At 44.7% G+C, this 19117-nt stretch overlaps 1 long non-coding RNA gene across 1 annotated transcript in view; it reads right to left on the reverse strand.

Annotated features, from left to right (window-relative positions):
* Positions 1-1622: 1622 nt before the first annotated feature.
* Positions 1623-19117, reverse strand: part of LOC125324239 — an 83375-nt gene continuing 65880 nt past the window's right edge. The window contains exons 3-5 of the long non-coding RNA XR_007202885.1: positions 3513-3620; positions 2711-2834; positions 1623-1725 (exon numbers count right to left, since the gene is read on the reverse strand). This is a non-coding gene — a long non-coding RNA (uncharacterized LOC125324239). The remainder of the gene's footprint in view (positions 1726-2710; positions 2835-3512; positions 3621-19117) is intronic.

The following is a 19117-nucleotide window of genomic DNA, read 5'->3' on the forward strand; positions in this document are numbered from 1 at the left end:
AGCTGGAAGATTATTTCTGAGCAATTGAGAGGGTTCATTGTCCCAGCCTTTCTGTTTGCTTCTGTCACGCCAAATTCTGTTCCTGCTTGAATCGGTTGCATTGCTCTTGCTGACTTCAGTAACACAAGAGCTTGGCCAAAAGACTTCAGTTGAGGAGTTGTGATGCGTCACTGACAACCTCATGGTCACTGTGGACAAAATGTGTCCATAAATGCAGGCTTCCTGCTGCAGTCAACCAGGCAAGCTCCAAGGAAGGTCCACAGCCTGCTCCTGTCCTGGTGGGAGGGGAAAACCCGGCCAGCTGCAGTTGTATTCTCCATACGGTAACACTCAAACCCAAGGGTTTGCTCACCCGCACATGGAAAACCTGAATGTTTTCAATTTTACTGATTGTTTTTTAAATCTAATCAGATTTCACTCCTGAAATGAGATAATGAGGCATCTCTGGAAATCACTGGGTGTGAGGAACAGGGCAGGGCTGCTTGCTGAGTGCTGCTGTGCACCACTGAGTGCCTGTCCCCTTCATCAGGCAGCTCCAAGACCCCCTTCCTCTTAGATGGTGGAGACCTCACTTCAGTTACAACACTGTTCAAAGCTTTCTCTTCCTCACAGCTCTTGGCCATCTCCCATGGCCTGCTTTCGAGGTATTTTTATACCTCATTTAGAGCATGTTTGTGCTGGTGCTGTGGGATGTAAGCAGCAGCATCCCAGGAAAGGCAACTGCCCAGTGAGGACAGAGACTGCTCGAGATGATTCTCTCAAGCTGCGGTAGCTCATACCAAGAAGGACCATGCACTTTTGCTGTCTCATACAGCAATGAGGAAAAATGCTGGTTTTCCATAAGAACTATCCCTAGATGTTAGGTCATCACTTTATCATGTTTATCACAGTTCACACCTGCAGAGAAAAACAAAGATACAGTGTCTCTTGAACTTCAGACAGCAGTTGGTAAGGAAAAGATCCAACAAATATGGTCACATGACGAAATAAAAGGACAAGTGTTTGTTTGGGAGATGCATGCTTCCCTGGCTGAGGATTGTCTTGATTTGCACTGCTGTGTGGCTTGAGCACAGAGGGCATGAGGAGTCGGGGCTTGTCCTGCAGCTTCAGCAGAGTTTATGCAGGCTTCTGTTTGGTGATGCCTCTAGTTGGGCTGCTCCGAGGATGCCATCACAGCTTCTCTCAGAGACTCTCAGTGAGCTCTGAGACCCTGTTAGTAAGAACTAAAACTGTCTTGGTGAGCCCTGAGACTGTGCTACAGAGCGTTCACACTGTGGGGGGGGAAGCCCAGCTGGATGCGGGGTGCCCTGTCTCTTCTATTCACCCATTAAGTCTCCCTCACAAAGCAAGAATAAGAAGCATTATTTCCAGTCTCTATAAATTCTTCTGGTACTTGGACCTGACAAATGTTATTTTTACCTGGAACTGGAGATTAACTTAGGAGATTGACCAGGTCTGTTTAGGCCATTACCCACTGTGTGCTACATACACGGAGCAGCAGACCAGGGATGGGACTCACGGTTATAGCCCCCCTAAAACCTTCTTTCATTATCCTAAATTTTTGTTCAAAAAACCTAAAAACATGTAGGGAGCACAGATCTCCCTGCACAATATACCTAATCTCAGGTTTTTCCATCTGAAGCTTGTGTAAGGATTCCTCTGGTGCCACCAACACTGCAGACCCACTCTTGCATCCCAGTCCTCAGCCACGAGGTTCTGCAGTCCCTAATGCCCAGAGGCAGATAACAAATCAGAACCTTTCTACACTTTGATCATATTCTAATATTTATATCATTTATTTGTTCTACCATGACAAATTTGCAGGAAGTTTACAAGGCCAGCCTTAAGCATTTGCAACACTTTTTCCAAATTTATTTTACAAGTGTGAATGCAGCACTTAGGCCCAGAGAGGGACTGAAAATCTGAGGATCCAATGGAGCATCCATACCACAGCAGTGCCAGATTGCAAAGATGCCTCTTGTTGCGTGTACAATGCAAAGACCTTGGGAAGGACAACGTCAGCCTGGATGATCACATGGTTTATGTTTTGGGTAGCTACAGTACAGCAGGTAGAAAAGGGCAGCAAGGAGGGAAAGTAACACAGTTTTCATGTGGTCACTGGCAACACCAGAGATGGACCTACATGTCCTGCTGTCCTTGTAGTATCACTGCCCAGGAGAACTCAGGACCCCAGATTTGTCATGATATCTGCTTCCCCATCAAAGCTCCCCACTGTTCTGCCCAGGCTTCCTGGGGAAAAAAGTTGCAATTAGAGAGCTCCCTTGCCCTGCTCCAAGGGGCATTCAGTAGCAGCAGCTGCACCCCTTCCCCAGATGGGTGCCGCAGCAATATGGGGGTATTGGGTAGAGGAGCTTTGGGAACCAGATGTCCTCACTTTGCAGGAGCAAGGGAGACAGTGTGAAGTTCAGGTGCCAGTATACAACCCGTTGGCTGTTCTGGAGCGGATTCCATTGAACCCTGGCCTGTGCTGCCATTCTCCCCAGGCTGTGATGTTAGTTGTTTGCTGACTCCTGGTTTTGTAACACAAAAACTGCTCTACTTTAAGCCTTGCTTCTGCTAACCTCACAATTAATTTCAGCAGAGTTAACCCTGGTTTTAACTTTATTGCAGCCTGAAAGACTTCTGAGATAGGAAACACAGGGCAGTGGGTGGGGTTGTTTAAAGGCATGTTAAATACAATTTTTCATACCTGGGCAATCCCAGAAAGACATACAGCAGGTGATAACCTTGGGTGCCAAACATTCTGCTCCACTGATGAAAGCTCCCAGTACATCTGGGTGCCACACACACTCCTCTCCTCCCCGACAACTGATCTACAGAGAAAGAAGGGAAAGAATGAGCACAGTCGTATCCTCAGCCATTTATTTAAGCTGTGGTTATTGACTATAGTGACCTTGTATTTCTGCACATTACACAGCAGGTGATGTTTCTGTTTTGGATAGCATGTATCACTGAGGGAAGGGATAGAATATTTTGTAGAGCTCCAGCACAAGAGAAAGAAAGCACTGTGTAAGGATTCAATACCATTATTTAATAAGGAATTTAACGTAGCGTATTTAAGCTCATACACTTATACAGCTCTTTTTTCTGTCAGTTACAAGCAGGAGTGTAAAGTACATCTCCCTTGGGATGGTTGTCTGTGCATCACTAATGATTACTGCTGTAAGAAGTGACCTCGTTAAATGTTCAAGTTAGAGAAAGATTTTACAAAGCTGGGCTATGAGGTATGAGGAGTTATTTCAAATAAACAACCCAAGCACATCTGTTTCGCTCTAAATGTTATCTTAAACTTTAGTGTTGGGTTTTCTGGCAGAGAAATCAAACTTCAGGCAGACTTTGAACACCCAGATATTATTTTCTTTTTTGTTTGCTGAGCATGACCTTTTCCTATGGCGGCCTCAAAGAGCTGGAGGGGCTGGATTTTCCTCCATTATACCGAAGTAACTCTTTTGATTGCCGCAAGGTGAATGCTGACTTCTCTGTTACCTCACCTGCTTGCACGGAGGTAGTGATCTGCCCAAGTGGTCTGTCAGCCACTTCCAGTAACATGGTCTTGAACACAGTGTTCCTGGTCCTGCAATTCACCATCATGCAAACAGCTGGAACAAATTGAAACCAAGCAGGAGACAGTATTGTTACCATATGTATTCCTTATCTTGATTTATGCTCATTGAGTAAGTTTTTTAAGAGTTTTTAAGAACTCAAATGCTATCAAGGATTCTGGAAACTTCCAGAAAAAACAAAGACTACAGGTAGGAAGTTATATTTTAGAACAACATGTTTCAAATGCTGTTTGTTTTCCCCACAGGCATTCAAACATGATATATTTTTTCCTGTATTTTTATCCCCACTCTGAAAGCCAGGACAAAGTGCTACAAGCAAAACTGAAAAGGAATAGAAAGAGTATTCAGGAAAACTTATCTAAAAGCTTTTTTATTTTGCAGACTGCTGCTTTTAGGACTGAGAGATAATGAAGGCTTGTGGGAAAAAAATTGTTTAGTGATATACTGTCTGATGTGCCCCGTGTCCAAAAATTAACATAACTTGAGTGCAAATGCAAATTTAGAGATACTCAGTGGAAATTAGTTGAATACCTTTAAGATCTCTTACATAGGCCTGGATCTATGGGTCTGACCAAGAAAATATCCTTGAAGAAGAAGAGAATCAGATTACATGAAAGACACTTCCAGCTAAGAGGGAGGTAGCACACTACTCCAGAGTACCTATCTAACTGGAAAAATGGGAAAATCTCTGTCCTTCTGCTGAACAAACAACATGACTCTACTGACCTTGAAGACAAGCACCAATTTTGAATTCATAGGATTTCACTTTATTGACCCATTCAACAACTTCAGAGGCATCAAGCCTGACCCACCCTAGTTTTAGGGAGAGCAGGGCTAGCAGAATACCTCCATGAGGTGGTAATTTGGGCACAAGTTTCCTCTGGCTGTGGCTTTCTGTGCCATCAGATGCTTGTTCATGAAGCCTCTTTTAACTCCCACTGCCAGTGCACATCAACAGGGACAATTCCTGGAGCTTGACACAGGGACAGTGATACATACAAAGAGTTGTCTGCAGTGCCTAGGGAAGAGTTTAGACACTTCAAATCCAGTTTCCTTTGAGATAACCCTGAGTTTTGGAGCTGATGGAGCCAGGACCTCAGCTTTCCTCTGCCCTTCACCCCTCATCACCTCTAGGCATTACAGTGCACTGGCTACCAAAGGATTTCACTGAGGGCTACTCACTGCTTTGCCTGCAATGAGCAGGCTATGGTTTAACAAGAGGTGGCTGGAGGCTGTCCTATCCTTCTAAGTTTAGGACTGAAATTACTTGAGATGTTACCGTTCAATTGTTCAGCAAATTCAATTACTGTTGCTGAACAATATGTGCTGGGCTCTTGGGGATCTGCTGCTCATGGGCTGTCTCCTAAACTTCTTCTGACCTGTTGGACCTTGAGCAGATCCCACTGGCACTTGGCCCATGGGGCCAGCATTGACACTTTGCCCACTGGTAGGACTCAATGTTCCCAACGGGGAAGAGGCCTAGTCTTGCTGCAGGTACACACTAAGGATGATGCTGTGCAAGCCTGCAGCATCAAGGATAGATGGGAAGCTCTGTGAGGAGCAGCTGAGGTCACTTGTTCTGTTCAGCCTGGAAGAGACTGAGGGGAGGCCTCATTGCAGTTACAGCTTCCTCGTGAGGGGAAGAGGAGGGGCAGGCACTGATCTTTTCTCTGGGGTGACCAGGGACAGGACCCGAGGGAATGGCCTGAAGCTGTGTCAGGGGAGGTTTAGTTTGGATATTAGGAAAAGGTTCTTCACCCAGAGGGTGTTTGGGCACTGGAACAGGCTCCCCAGGGAAGTGGTCACAGCACCAGCCTGACAGAGTTCAAGAAGGGTTTGGACAGTGCTCTCAGGTACATGGAGTGGTTCTTGGGAACTGTCCTGTGTAGGGCCCAGAGCTGGACTCAATGTTCCTTGAGGGTCCTTTCCAATTCAGCTTGTCCTGTGATTCTATTCTGTGATTCTGTGATTAGGAAAAGCCCCTTTGTGTCCTCAAACAGGATGCTTCAGCCCTGCTTCCAGGTCTTCCCATAGCACTTTTCAGGGAAATACTTTTGGCCCAATGATTAAGGCAGTGGTTTGGATGGGAATGTTCTTACTGCCTGGCTGCAGGAGGTGCTGCTTGCTCAGACCCTCTACACAGGTTCGATGGGCAAACTCACCCCTGTGCCAGACCCTCCAAGTGAAGTCAGCAGCACTTCCAGAGGTTGTCTGCCTGCAGCTCATACAGTAAGGTGATTTACCATCCCATTTTTAGGCTGTTCTGAAGAGGTACATAGATCAAAGCAGGACACCACCCATTCTCATTGTCTTCCTGCAAATCTGATCTCAGTGGCACACTTCCACTGGCTTCAACATAAATATCTTTAGGTCCACTATAAATAGAAATTATGTCAATTTTAGAAACAGTCAGAAATGCTTCCTTCCATCCTCTGCCAACCTTTGTCTCCTATTTTTAAGCTCTTTTTCCATTCCAGTCACTGTTTTATCTTCCCTTTAATGTCTTTGTACAAAAGCCATTAATCTACTGCATGCAAAACAGTCAAATGCTTCTGGAAAATCAAAATATTCTGCTACCCACTAAATTACCCTTATCTGTCATGGCAGTGGTATCTTCAAAGGGTTCCTGGAGAGTAGTTAAGCATGACACGATCCTCCTGTGCCTCAGTCTATGCTGGCTTCCTCTAATCTAGGGGGGTTTGGTCACCCTTCTCTCACTATATCCCTTGAAATGGCTCCCAAGCATTTTCCCCAGAACAAATGTCCAACTCACTGGCCATATTGCTTCCCAGATTGTCCTTAGTCTATTTTATTTTATTTTCTTAAACAAAAGTTGTCTTTGCCAATTCCCAGTTCTCACATAGCATTTTCCCTCCTTGGACCTTTTACAAATATGACTGCTTCCTTCCCCGATTCCTGTGCATACTCCCTCAGACACCATAGGGTCTGCAGTGTGGGATCATAGTGGATTTCTGCCACTTGGTAAGTCCTGGGTGCACTTCTAGACAGAGCTTTCTCTTTTACAGCTGGAAATCTGATCTCAGACCTGAGCAGGCTCTTTTCTCCAACAGAGTTTAAAGTTTGCATTTTCCTGACATCCGTTACCTATTCTGTTAATAATTTTGTGCAACAGCTAAAAAACAGTTTGTTTTTTAAAAAGAGAATATGTCTTAGGAAACTAAAGCCAACTTAAACCAGCTGCCTTGAACAGAGTTTCAATACTTCTACTTGGAACCAGAGGATTGTCTCAGGGACAGGGAGCAGGAATTGTTGTCCCATTCCCAGGTAACAGGCTGCAGCAGGGAGGTGGAGACAATAGGTAATTCTGCATCAGCCAGAGACATTTCTTTAGCTAGATTGTCTTGCTGCAAAAGACCATGCAGGTTCCTAGGTGCCCAAGGTCAGGCTTTAACACAGTCACAGTGTTTAAGTACCGTCTCAGAAAGTCCATTTGGGCATACTGAGGGGAAAAAGGCATCAGCAGAGAGCACTAACTCTGTCTGTGCTCCTTAAAAGTGGGTTTTTTCTAGATTATTAGCTCCAGGCTCCAAATACTGTTCAGTACTGACTAGGTTCAGGTGTGATCTTCTCCTCCCACACACACATATTGCTAACATCTGTTAATATTCTTCTGGTTCAGTTTCTCAGCCCAGGAAGTGCTAACCTTGACACGCATATTTAATTTCAAGTGCAGCAAGACTGTTGATGGTAAAGCACTTACTGAGCCTGCTTGGACGAATACATAAGTTAATAGCTTTCTGTTGGACTCATGTATATGCATGATGTTAATGACAGCTTTTACGTGGATTCCTGCAGGGAAACAGTGCACACTCTATATTAATATCCTGTCTCCATTTGACTCTGCAATTTCACATATTAATTGATTAACAGCAGCCAGGAGGAATGAACAACAAGAACGCCAGGCCAATTTTGTAAGGCCTGGCCAGCACATAAAGGGCTTAATGGATCTCTGTCTGCAATGGACCCAGCCTTGACCTTACTGAAAGTAATGGCAGTACTGTGCTTGTTTCAACTGCAATTAATAGAGATTCAATGGTTATACCTCAGGAGAGGAGATCCAAAGAATGTGAATACCACGATGTCTCTGCTTCATAACTAAAAATACTGATTTCTATGCATAGAATTCCTTGGCCAAAGCTCATTCAGAAGTATGAAACTACCAGCTGATAGTCATAAATGAAAAAAAAAAATCGAGCTAAAAAGCAAGACGGGAGCTTCCTTCTTTCTAAAACTAGCCTGACCTCTTCCCATCCTCTCAGTACACTGCTTTTGAAATCAGAAATCACTTCTTGGCACTTAGACTGATCTGTAAGCAGTTTTAGATCATTTTAGTTTATATACATGTAGTTGTGTACATGTATGCATACTCCACAGAAGTTTCCATGTAGGGTCATTTTTATAGCTGTGAGAAATCTGTCCTCTTCAGTACTCCTTTCTCTAAGCAGATTTGGGAAGTGCAATTTTCCTGGTTAAAATGAGTCATCTGGACTCTGCAGGTATGTGCAGGGATGCCCCAGGCTGGCCTGGACTTGCTGTTTCAGGGAGCAGGAAGACCACAAGGATCACTGGTGTCCTGACACTCCCTCATTGCCCATTTTCCTAACACCACACCCTGTTGGAACTCCCAGATCTTTTCAGTAATCCCTGAGGGTCGTCTTTCATAGAAAGAATCTCCTTCTGGCTTGTGAGGATGAATTATAACCACTTTCTCCACCAAAATGTAAGGACAAAGTCTTCCGTGTCAGTGAATGAGGTGCAGAGCTTCCATGGGCCTGCAGGCCACTCTCCCTGGCATTGGTGAGGGCACCTTCCTCCACCTGAGCAAGTCAGAGCATCTTTCCTCTCCACTGGCAGCTTGAGGGCCATCAACAGCAGGAAAAAGAGTGTCTTCTCCTGCCTTTGTTCAGCGTGCCTTTAGTGACCTTTCACTAGGGAACTAAAATAAAGATGTTGAAAGGTTTTTAACTGAGTCAACCTCTCACTTCCCTGCAGCCAAAACCACTTCACAACTCAGATGCTTCTACCAGCACTGCACAAACAATGATTGTTTTCTGGAAGAAAGGTTATATATATAAGGATTGTGTTATAAATCATCTTTTTCATCACATGTCTAATAAGCATGAACAAATGTCAGGCAGAAAAGTTCTTAGAACTTTAAAGTGGTCTGTAGACTATTAATGGGTTATTCAGGGCTTGGGATTGGGGTTTTCAGTGAGATGCACTCTTTGTTTCATCTCTTCATTCCCAGAAAAAAGTCATATCAGAAGATTTAAAGTATTTTCTTCTGAGGTTGGTGAGTTGCTAGCATAAGCCAACTCTTTCTTAAATGCATAAACCCATCTAAGTGGTCTAGACATTTCTCCATTTTTTTCAATTGGTTAATTTACTTCTTGCTTACAAAATTTGCATTTAGTGTTGGGTAGGTTTCATTTGGCATAGGTCTTCTTACTCATGGTTTTCAGTGAACTGCAACCTGAGGTCAAACACTGGGCTATCAGTGGGCAGGGAGTAAGGTTGTTCTGCTATGCATTTCCTCTTTGACCTGGTTAAATCAGGTTGAAACAGCCTGTCTGTGCTTGCAATGCTTGTTCACTGAGAGAGGATGAGGATTTGACATGCAGTAGCATTCCTGAAGAACCTCATAGTGACTGTCCTGGTGGTAGAGGAAGAGCCTGTGTCTGGCACAAGCTAAGGAGCTGGCTGGAAGACCTATGGTTGCTGAAAAACAAAGACACACACGAAGTAAATCAGGAACACATCTAAGTTCCTCTGCTTCTTCAGTCCTCTTGGCCAATAAATACAATAATAAGGAGCCCTTAGCCCTTTTTCTCCCATTCATTGTGTGTCTTGTCAATATACTCTGCAAATTCTTCTGGGGCAGTGACTGGCCTTGCAAGGAAGCTTTGAACTCCAGAGACATGTTGGTCCCTAGGGCCGGAGGCACAGTGCTCACCTTCAAGCTACTTCTTTGTTTGATACTGTTTTAATTTTGGTTTGACACTTTAACTTTTTTAAGGAAATGCTATGTTATGTACTGCTAGCCGCTCTGTGGTCCCCTCAGTGACAGGGCAGAAGTGCTCATCACACATACAGCACTGCATGGGACTTCCAGACCAGCCTGTACCCAACTCCAGTGTGGGTCACTCCCTGATTTTACCAAGCCAATCCCTTCATGCTCATCTCCAGCATCTGAAAGGCCCAGCTAAAAGATTTCTTCCACCAATCAGTTTTCCGACACTGGTTCTCTTGAATCGCCTTCTCTGATGAGCCGACACAGCTGTGCTCAAAGTCTCTCTGCTTTTGCAGTGGCTGAGAGCTAAGTAGTTGCAAGCCAGTCCACAAGCCTTGGCTGAGGTATCACCTTGGTAGCTGCCCAGTGACCTTCAGGCTTTTTAGGTTACACATGGAATATACATGTGCAATGTCCCTGGCACCAAGGCAGGGGACGTGAACACTGCCTGCACTGGGGTTTTACAGGGACGGGAAGGGCTGTGCCTAGGTCCCATCAGGGTTGGCTCATTTCACACCATCTCTGAATCCTCCAGTTTGTTTAAGCAGAGCAAAGGAGGAAGTGGAGGCTCTTTTTGCCAAAGTAACCAAAGACAGAGGGAAACAAGGAAAGGAAACCCAAAACGCTGATTAAAAAGCCTGTTTCCAGGCTCTGCTGTAAGGTGATATCAAGTGACAGGGAACACACACACACATCTCACCACTTCCTCTATCTTGGAAGATGACAGGAAGGATGAGGCCATTTTGCTTTGAGGATGAGCTTTAAGTTAAGCCCTTAAAATGAAACAAAGACAATTTGTAGACCCCTGATAAAAACCCTGCGTGTGGCATAGAAAGTTTCCACTGCTGTTCAATGGCTTTGTTATAATCTTATCGCCTGCTGCTGACTTATACAAACAGCTGCCTCCTACCTACTTATCTCTGTAGAGGAGTGGGGAAAATCACAGCATATAACAAAGAGCTGTGGACCACACATGCACACATTCAGAAAGTCCCATGCACACAGGACTCTGAATTTTGAAGAGCAGAAAGTCTTCCATTACGAAATGCAGTATTTACCTTCATCTTGTTCCTGTTCCTGCTGCTATCAGTTATACTGCAAATGGTGTTTACTCTCCACCAAGATTTGACCCAAGCAAAAGAATAACTCTTACAGCTTCTCATGTCACAGTTCTCACTCTTACAGCTCCTTGGGAGCAAGTTTCTCCATAGTAAGTTCTTCCCAGTGGAAGCATGTTTGAAATGGTGCTCCCTGTCCTTCTGATGAAGTGGAGCTCACCTGAATGTCAAAGACACAGCTCTGGCTCCTTCATGCGTAGAAGGAAATTAAATAATTGCCTCCATCTGGAAAACTTCAAGTCTGGAAAATGGTGAATTAGGGTAGCAGCTTCTAGCCATGCTGCTGTGCTGAAACATGGATGCTTTGGCATGAAAGCTCCCTCCAGTGAGTCATCTGCTTTGGCCTTGCTTGAAGTACATGGTGATCTCTTACTTGCAAAACTTGTCCAAGGATAAGGTGTGTACAGGGTGCATGAAAGGCAGGAAGCCTATTTTGTATCACTGATGTACAGGTTGCCCAGGGAGATAGCAAAGTCTCCATACTTGGAAATATTCAAAAGCATTTTAGACATGGTCCTGGGCAACCTGTTGTAGAACATTAAGAATTCACGTTCCCTGTCCTCTTTGAGGAACAACACTGTCTTTCTGCCATATATTATCTAACAAGCCCAGTCCTGGTTTTCTGCCTTCTCTGACTTCTCTCCCGTTCTTACTCCTGTGGTCCCTCTGGCATGGAAGGACTTGAATCCACTGCTCTGACAAACAGAGTAAAATAGTTCTCATATTTGAGACCTCATATTTTAAAGCCACAAATCAGTTTCCAAACTCAGCTGTAAGTCTATAAGCCCAGTGTGATTTCCCTTAGACCCTCAGGACTTACATGCACTAGGCAGAGGTCAGAGAGGGAGCCCATAGGACTCTCTCGTGGAAAGGAAGATTTTCAAGAATGCAGATATGGTCCAGCAAGGTCCAGAGCATCCCAAGATGCTGCTCTTGATGCTGAGTGTCCAGTCTCCCAGCAGCCTACACAAGGTGCATCCATCTCCATGGAAGCAGAAGTTAGCCCAGAGCATTGGTTTTGCTGGGACAGCTGTACATAGCTCAGAGATTTTCAGCTCATTATTCCCCTTAACTTCCAAATTGAATTTTGCCCAGGCCAAATAAAAATCACTGCTCAGAATCTGGCAGTCAAAGTATTCTTTCCTGAGAAAGGCACTTCACTGTCCTCCCTTTTTTTTAGCCCTTTCCTCTGAATCATCACAAGAAGTTGGCAATAAGGAGAACACTGGACCCTTTTGGTCCTTTTTCACACAGGTCAGTTGTTTGCACAAGCACAATTTGCTTTATGAGAGACGCAGACGTCACAAAGTGCTGGTTAAGCTTCAGTATTTATTGTGTATCTCTGGTGTTTAAACTGACAGAAATTCCATGCTTTTATTTTGTTTTTGCTAATTTGGGATCTGCTCCAGGGTCAATTTAATCCAAAAGCAAGAGTCTTCCTAAACACAGTGAAAACATTGGACCGAATAGCCGTAGCAGTTTCTTAGTAAGCAATATGTTTATTTGAAATACAAACTGTAAAGTATAACAAGGCTTCTACTAATTTGTACTGTGAATGGGTGAAAAACAAAGCTCAGTGGAGTCAGAAGCTCATTTGGTCGTCTGGAGGCACAGATGCCAATTCTTGAGTTATTTTCTGAAAGAGCTGTGGTGTTTCTACTGTTCTCCTGGGAAATTGGCTGTACAGCTCCATGAGGGCTTGAAGATCTCAGCTTTCTCACTCCTGTGCATTGGGAAGGGAAAGGTTGTAAATATGGAACCTGAAGGTTCAAATAGAAGAGGGCATATAAACTGGACCTGAAATCTTGTTATCTTAAAATCTCCTGATTATCAGCCCTGACCCACTTGCAATAAGCAACACTGCAAAGGCTGATTTAAAATCTGAACTCAGACTAATCCATTGAAGATATTTGCTCTCTTAGGAGATGCAGCAGGAGAGCCAGACCCCCCTCAGCCAGAAAAGCAATAATGAACCTGACAAGGAAGCCCTTTCTGGCTTCATTTCTGCATTCAGATTTAAGGGAGGAATACAGATGTTTTTTGAACCATCTGAAAATGAAGATGCTCTTTGAAATCTTTTGCTAGTATTGCGTTAAGGTGTTTTTGAGAAACTTCCATGCCTATAAAATGAGGTGGATTAAAAAAAAAAAAAAGCAGAAGTTTTCAAACAGATCACCACAATTTAATAGGTTTAAGAGTAAGAGATTTGAAACCTCTCTGAAAATCTGCAAAATATGCTGGAATGGATCTTCCTGGCAGGTGTTTTAGCCATGCTGGACAATTCTGTGAAATAAAGATAACTCCTGGCTGTACAAGAGGCAGTTTTCAAAAATAATTATTTTTCACTAACTGTTAGTAGGACTATTTCATAAAGCCAGCCTTGCTCTACTTAAAGGCTCTCAGGTCAACACCTTTTTTTCTTGACCAAACCCAGCATTTTCCTGACCACCACCTTTCTAGTGAAGCTCTACAAAAGGGTTGTGATGAAACGCAAATCCTTCTGAAGCCTGCCTGGTTTTGGATTTCCTTACGAGCCTGAAACTCGACCCATGTTCGTCCAAAAGTTCAGTAAGGGTTCATGAACTTTTCTAGCCCAACTGGATTGATTTATGATTTTGTGTCACAGCTACACGAATCACGTGGCTGCGGCATAAGGCACAGCTCAGCAAGCCTGAGCGCCAAGCCAAGCAAATCAGAACCGTGGCCTCTCCCCTTCCACCCTCTCCTTTTCCCAAAAAGGGTGGATGCTGACTGTACATCCCCAGTGGCTTTCTGGGCCATCATCAAGTAAAAGAACCAGTCTTTAGAAAGCTTTAAGGCATCTAGTTGTGCTGACCCATCAGGAAAACAGTCCAATCTCACAGGGACTCAGCCAAAATTTAAAAAAAGAACAAAGCAAGAAAACAGATGCTCAGAATTAAGTATCTTAATTTTTATTTTGTTGACCAAATAGCTGGGCTGATGTCCACACGCGGCTGAGTGTACAACAGCTCCTGGTTTTAATCAGAGCCATTTTTTAGATGACCAAGTACAAAGAGGAAGAAACCTCATACTGGTGCTCCTTGGAAAAATCTGTCCTTCCGCTGCAGGCAGTGCTGCTGGCTGCCTTCCCATGGAGGAGACTTCCTCAGGCTTTAGGCAACCCTTGGTGGCACATGGGGACACACAGTGACAGATGAGGAACTTAGGAAAGTATAAAGGCAATTCGGTACCTTCCCCACCTGCCACCTTCCTGCCTCCCAGCCTGGGTATCAAAGGATCTGTTCCAGCCAAGACATGCCGAAGACTGTGTCTGCATGGTCCCAGCTGACATGGAGTGGTTCTCCAGCCCTCATGATGCTCTGCAACTTGCTCAGTGTCTCAGGAGTACCTGATATGTGTCTGATGGCACTGTAGTGACTGAATGCTGTCACTCCCCTGCTCTGTCCTTTTGCACATGGATTTGGATTTTCTGATCTGGAAGTTGGGCACGGAAACCTTGTTCCACTCCAGCTGCTTAGGATTGAGTGTTGTGCTGTTAGGATGTGGTGACAGTCCTGTCAGGCAGTGCAGAGCTGCAGGAGGCAGTGGCACAAGGCCACAGCCCCAGCTGCACTCCGGCTCAGCCACTCTGCCACTGATTGCACAGCTTTGAATCTAGAAGCAGCACCAGGTGATCCCTGCAGTAATGTAAACACAAACAGGTCTGCATTTCTTTTAGTGGGTAGCCTGTGCCTCTCTCCCAGAGCATCTAACGCTGTCCTTACAGTGGGAGGTCCAGGCCAGATGCAGTTGCAAGTGCCTGGTGGGTGCTGGTCCTGAGTGTCTGCTTTGTCTTTGTCAGGAGCCTGTCAGCCTCACCCACAGGAGCAAAGGCAGGTGCTGGCCAGGGTGTGGTGGGGAGGCTGCACTGTGGTGCTGAGCTGGAGGAGCCAGTTTCCCATGTTGAGAGCTGAGAGCAGAAAGCTTAGTGAAGGCTGGTGCTGCAAAAACAGATGTTTCAAGGATAATGAACGTCACAGCACCCGGTAAAACCAGCAGTAAAAATGCTATCAGCTTCAGAGTCTTGTCAGATTCAGCCTGGGTGTAAAAAACTGAGAAGGAGCACTACTTTCATGCTCCTCCAGAAACGTACCAACTTGCATGTAAAGAATCTGCTGGTCTCGCTGCAGCGCCTAGGCACTCCCAAGAAGAACCACTGAAGACTTCTGCGGCATCTGCAGAGACACTGCTGCCCAGTCACATGTAAGGACAGAGCAGCTCCTTGCTCACTGGTGCCTCTGAGCAGGAGAGGAGCTCCCTGTGTCAGCTCAGCAAGCGAGCAGAGGGCTTCAGCCCCCTAGCTCCTGGGCCAGGACTTTCCCTTCCACAGAGAGCTTTGAATCCCCTCTCCCAAATCAGATTAATGAGTAGAAAGGAATTTTTAAAGTATGTTCCTAGGTCACTTCTGGTTTATCCTCTGGGTTTCCTCTCCTGATGGTACCACAATGCGGCATCTGCCACGTTGCCAAATGTGGAGGAGAGAAGGCTCCAGCATGCACAAACAGAGCGTGGTGTCTTTGGCAGCTGGTAGAGCAACTATCTCAGGTTTCCTTTCATTTTAATGGTTCACATACCTCTCTCCACGTCTGTGTCTGATTTTCAGGGCACGACCTTGATTTTACATCAAACATTCCCTTTGTCTCTCCTCATCCCACTGCTGTCTGTCTAGATTACCAACATTAGAGCTGATCTTTCTATTAAAATGCTCAGGTTTTATTATTTTTCTAACCTAAAGCCCATCTAAAATGCAAAGCCTTGTTCATCCTTTCCTCAAGGGCTCCTGCACTTTGATTCCTCCTCCTGTCCTCTGCTGACAGAAAGCTATGAAGTGAGGTGCATCTTCAGGGACAGAAGCTGGAGGCAGCCATCATCCTCTGTATGCTTACACATAGCATAGATAGCCACTGTGATCCTACTCCTGTTCATAAATCAGCTCATAAACACCCCACATCTGGAGCAGTTCCTGCGTCACTGGCAGCTGTTGCAAAATTAATACTGCTAAAGTAGTCCTACCAGCAGCTCAGGTACACCCCTGTTCCTCAGCACCTGAGTGCTGCTTATGAACAGGACTGAGGAATTGCCCAGTGCTTTTTTATAATTGAACATTTGGCACTTGGTAAAGATGAGGTTCAGATAATTAAGCATAGATAGTAACTGTGGATAATTTTGTTTCTGATGTAGTTTTCAACCTGATCCCCACTTTAGAGGGTTAGGTCTTTTCATACTACACCTAGCACCCCAGCATCCTTCAGGAGCCAGTAGGGATGTGTTCTTTTTCCCCTTTTCAGCTTGGAAAATGACTGGGGATTTCACATAGTAATTTTGGAAAGCAGCGCTGCTTGACAGCTCTGTCTCACCCCTTAAACCAAGGTCACCTTCCCTCTCATTAGTTCTCATTTGGGGCTTTACAAACTAAGCCTATCTCTGCTTCTGTGTAGCTGCTGCCGAGCTCTGTAAGAGCAGGAGGAGTTGTGCCCAGCTGCCCACTGCAACCGCACACCCTTCTCCTGAGCAGTGCCCTGGGCCACTCTTTGCCTCTCCACAGCAGCAGTGTACACGTGTGAGTTGTGAAATGCTCCAGGACCCTCTCAGGGGAAAGGCCCTGGGTGCTATCTCTGTGGGAAACTTCCCCCTGGTTAGTTTACCCAGTGAGTAATCCAGCATGGAGGCTGTAAGTAATGAATAGAAGTCACCTCTCAAGCCTTCCATGTGAGCAACACTCAGAGAAAGTTTGGACTGTCTTTGCATTGTAATGACAGCTGATCCAAAGATCCAAGATTTAGAGAAAAATTGTACTTAGAGTCAAGTATCAGGGCTATTCCCCCAATAGCACTGGGGTCCAAGACAGGGTCCTGAACTCATAGCCTGCAGGGACTCTAAACTTGTTTTTGAGACTTTTTGAAAAAGGTGAGATACACTACAAGGGGTAAAACCTTCCCAGGTGATAGAGAGCATGGCTAAAGAGAAGCCAAGCTTAAAAATCTTGTGAGGGGACGTTTACAAAACAGCAGCCAGCAAAGACAGAAACATTAAAAAGCTAGGAATAGAAATGTCCCTCGATTCCCATTTCCTAACTACACGTGAAGGTGTGCAGGTAGATGCATAGTGGAGCTGACAGCCTGTGACATGACTGCCTGTATGAGCCCTGCTCAAAGAAGGCTCTGCCACCAAAACCCCACCATGAACTCGCTGTGCTCTAACCCACGGGGTGACCTCAGTGAAGTTCAGCCCGGTGCAGGCAAGATGTTCTGGGAAGATTCCCCACCCTGCCCCTCAGGGCTCTCGCCTGCTGTCACAGGCCCTTACTAATTGGATACATCTGACCTACCAGTGTCTTTGAAAGTCCTCCAAGGATCTGTTTCAAGAAACACATTTGGTTTCATACTGAATTTACAGAGTGAAAGTTTTACCAGCTGGAGCAGTCCGAACCAAAGCTGGTCTCTCCACAAAGAACAAATCACATATTGGATACAGATCCCTCCTCGTTTCAGCTTTCCTCTCCACCTACTCCTCTCACTTGCCAGGAGAAGAGACTGGAAATTGTGAAGGTCTAAACCCCACTCTCTGGGGACAGAGTTTATTAAAAGATCAACAAGTATAGATTCTGTTTTCTTGCCCTGAAGTCCTAGCTTTGCATTGAACAGCTTTTCCAGAAATTTCAAGCCAAAAGTAAATCACAATGAAATGCAATGCTCCAAATGTGAATGGCCAGGTGAATGGCAACCAAGGAGAACAAAACAAGCACTAATCCTGTCCGTTCAATACCTTTCTAAAGCTCCCCAAAGTCAGAAGGCTTCTCTCAGGGAAGATCTGCTCCTCCATGGACTCCGAGCACTTCCCAGAGGAGATGAAATAGCACTGAGTCCCAGTTACTGGGATGGACTGGTGAGTGATTTGCATGAGGAAACTTAGTAACAGAGGCAGCAACAAAATCTATGTCTCCTGAAACTGAGGATTATCTCTCCAATCAGGCTGCATCGCCTTTCTGTAGGCAGCATTGCTGTGTGGGCATAGCTATTTTATATTTCAATTAACTTGGACTTAGTAAAAGTGAAAAGAGCAGCATCTTTTGTGCCTTAGACCTCATCTAGGCGAGATTAATGACCCAGACAAGAAAACGCTTTCATTTGTGTGGCTGAGCAACATCCTGAATTATTTATGTTTTGCAAATTATATATTTGAATGATGTATCTAAAAGACAGTGTTGATTATACATACTCAAAAGTCATGAAACATTCAGACAATTGTCATGTAGATAAATAAATTCAACAATTCCCATAAAGATATCCATTAAGAAATGAAAAATGAGTCATTACAACAATATTAGCTCATTTCTAGATGGAGCTGGTGAAACAGCTAATGATAATGCAGAATAGTTTGATTAATATTTTTGTTCTGTACTTGAAAAGAAATAGATGACATGTTGAGATGACATAAGCATGATAAAGTGCTCTCCAGTGCATCACTGAGAAGAATGACAGACAACAGCTGTTAGGGATAAACAATTTTAAATTGCAAAATACGGATATCTTATACCCTGAAGTCCTTAAAGGACTGTCTGGGAGATGTTTAGCTTGTAGGCATTCATTTTTAATAACCCCAGGGGTCCCAGAAAATTTCCAGTGGACTGGAAAAGGTCTAAGTGTATGCTAATGTTTGGAAAAAGACAAGGTGGAAACATCTGACATGAACCCCAGACCAAACAACAGAGAATATGACACGGGATTCAAGTACAACAAAAATAAAAGAGAGAGAGCATCAGTGCCAGCTAACACTGTTTCATGGAAAACAGATCTCATTGAATTTTCTGTTGATTTTATAAAAAGTGATTGATACATGTAGCTGCCTGGAGGCAAACCCTGGGTGAGGCACCACTAGGCCACACACAGCACTTTTGGGGGAGAATGACAATATTGCAACAGTTCCAGACAGTGTATAAAAGAGTTGAGGGGCTGCATGGCTGACAGGCACAAATGGAGGTGGCACACATGGGAGCACTTCTGGTGGTGCTCCCTGGTGACCTTTTCTAGACCTGACACTTAGCAGCATCTTCCTCCAGTGATCTGGAAGGAGCAACTATTGCTACTGATAGAATTAGCAGGTGGGACAGGCAGGAAGCTGAGGGGGGGTTGATGATCCCAGACAATGAAGACAATTAGGAAGCTAAAGTCATTCAGACAAAATTCTCTTCAGTAAAATTAAAGAAGCATGTTGTGGAAGAAGCAAGGAAGACAGCTGTACCTACTGTGTATGGACCTGTAGCCTGAATTCCTATAGCCTGAATTTTGGCCTCCTCACGGAAAAGCAGAACAGCTTGAACCTGTGAGATGATGATACCAGAAAAGGGCTAATGGGCCCTTGGT

Source organism: Corvus hawaiiensis, chromosome 3 (genome assembly GCF_020740725.1).
Source record: "Corvus hawaiiensis isolate bCorHaw1 chromosome 3, bCorHaw1.pri.cur, whole genome shotgun sequence".
Taxonomy (NCBI): Eukaryota; Metazoa; Chordata; class Aves; order Passeriformes; family Corvidae; genus Corvus; species Corvus hawaiiensis.